Source organism: Halyomorpha halys, unplaced genomic scaffold (genome assembly GCF_000696795.3).
Source record: "Halyomorpha halys isolate HHAL.00 unplaced genomic scaffold, Hhal_1.1 Scaffold37.1, whole genome shotgun sequence".
In the NCBI taxonomy this organism is placed as follows: Eukaryota; Metazoa; Arthropoda; class Insecta; order Hemiptera; family Pentatomidae; genus Halyomorpha; species Halyomorpha halys.
This window is the reverse complement of record NW_027106407.1, coordinates 778,662-780,639: the sequence shown is the minus strand read 5'-3', so window position 1 is coordinate 780,639 and position 1,978 is coordinate 778,662. Positions and strand designations below refer to the sequence as shown.

The following is a 1,978-nucleotide window of genomic DNA, read 5'->3' as shown; positions in this document are numbered from 1 at the left end:
AATTTAATTAGGCTGGTTTATCAATTATCAATTATAATAATAAATGTCCATATAGTCTGAACATGTTTTTTCTCTTATGACTCCAAAGATTTGGCAATTCCGCCCATTCTCAAGGATATCTATTAATTAACAGTTTTAATTACAATCTAATCACTAAAAACTACTTCTACTATAAATCATCATGGAATTAGTGGAAACACTATGGACCAATTAATTAATTTTCATCCTACTGTGTTAAATTACCAATTTTACCGACTATTTATCTTATTATAATTTTATTCAATTTTCACTGCCTATTGTGTATATATATTTTGGAGCCGTGCAAGTTACGCAATATATAAAATTAGCTAAACCTTACACGAGGCCAGCCGAGGAAGATAAGAGCGAGGACATAGCTTGTTAGCTATCGTTTGGTAGGAATCTGATCACTATCAGCATCATCTTTACACTTTCTTGCACCCGTTCCAAGGGCGTGCGGCTGTACGACACGGCACAATGTCAACGCCACGGGACAAATATCTTAAAAAATGAAAGCCATTAGCGTGTTAGTCTTATCTCAGTACCTCAAGGTCCTGTAGAAAGTGCTGGAGAAATGAAATTGGCACCTTTTCCGCTCTTCCACATCCCATCGCTGCTCCTAAAGTGGATGCGTCAAGCGTATGCTAGAGGTGCCACAAGAGAATGCCACTTTCTCGAAATATTACCAAAAATAAAATTAAAATATCAAATATAGAATACATTCCAGCATTTACTGTGTATTGTTTTTTAAAATTATTTTTCCACCACTCTAAGGAAACATAATCATGAGAGATAGTTGACCGTGGGTGACTTATACGAGGAGAAGATGGTTAGGGGGTGCGGTCAACATATAACACAAATAAGTTGAAATAACTTATTTAATCGTGCCATTTTTTTGGCCAGAATTTCTAGCTTTCATCAGGGCTAAGAACAGAACAAGATAACAACCAATGAATACAGAAAATAAAAACTTTATTTTATTTATTATTTATTTAAAAACTTTATTTTTATTTTCTGTATTCATTGGTTGTTATCTTGTTCTGTTCTTAGCCCTGATGAAGGCTAGAAATTCTGGCCGAAACGTTGGCACGATTAAATAAGTTATTTCAACTTATTTGTGTTATGTGTTGACCGCACTCCCAACCATCTTCTCCTCGTACACTCTAAGGATAATTGTGGTGACATTTTTATTTTAGCTCGACAAGGGTGCTGAGAAATGGTTTTAGCTCACCAAGGGCCGCGAGTTTTTTTAGCCAGAAAAGGTTTGGGAACTGCTACATTGTTGTTCCTGTTCGTTCATTACAGGTTCGTTTTCTACATTAAGAAGATCAGAAGTAATAAAAAATATTTTGAATTACCATCCCCCTAATTGGATAGGATCATTTGATTGGTTTAAATCAGAAAATCCAGTCTCTGTTCGAAACGAGAAAAAAAAAAAGATGAAATGGTACTTCCTATCCACGATGGTTGAACTTCTAATCTTAATAAAGATTTATGACCTAGAAAGAGAAATCCAATTTCTTACAAGACTCGGGTGAAAGTTTTTAAAATTTATCAGACTGCTCCCTATTGGGCAGCTTTGCTACCAAATATCAATCAAGTTAAAATTTGTAAAAGATTCTCTTTTTTGTGGTGGTCGGAGAAGGAGGATAAGTTCACATTTATTGATTCCATCTTCGTCTTATTTTTTAATTTATACTGTTTTAGTATCATATTTTTTACGTTGGTGTATGTTAAGTATCCATACGTTGTATTTCCTTAGGCATGTTTACTTCCTCTATTTTCTTTATATTAATCCTACTTTTTACCTTAAATACTATTACTTGTGGCTTCTAGGGAGAGGCAATCATTCTTTCTCCCAGAAAGAGATTTGATAGATTTTTTTCAAATCTATTTAGTTTAGTAATATAGGAATTATTTAAGTACATTGTTTAACTTAGAATTGCTAGAAATATAATTA

The 1,978-nt window shown here is 33.6% G+C and overlaps 1 protein-coding gene across 1 annotated transcript in view; it reads left to right on the top strand.

Moving 5' to 3' along the window:
- The window catches only part of LOC106686965 (SAM_USH1G_HARP domain-containing protein Sans), a gene marked incomplete at its 5' end in the record, with an annotated part of 15,924 nt that overhangs the window by 864 nt on the left and 13,082 nt on the right, over nucleotides 1–1,978 (top strand).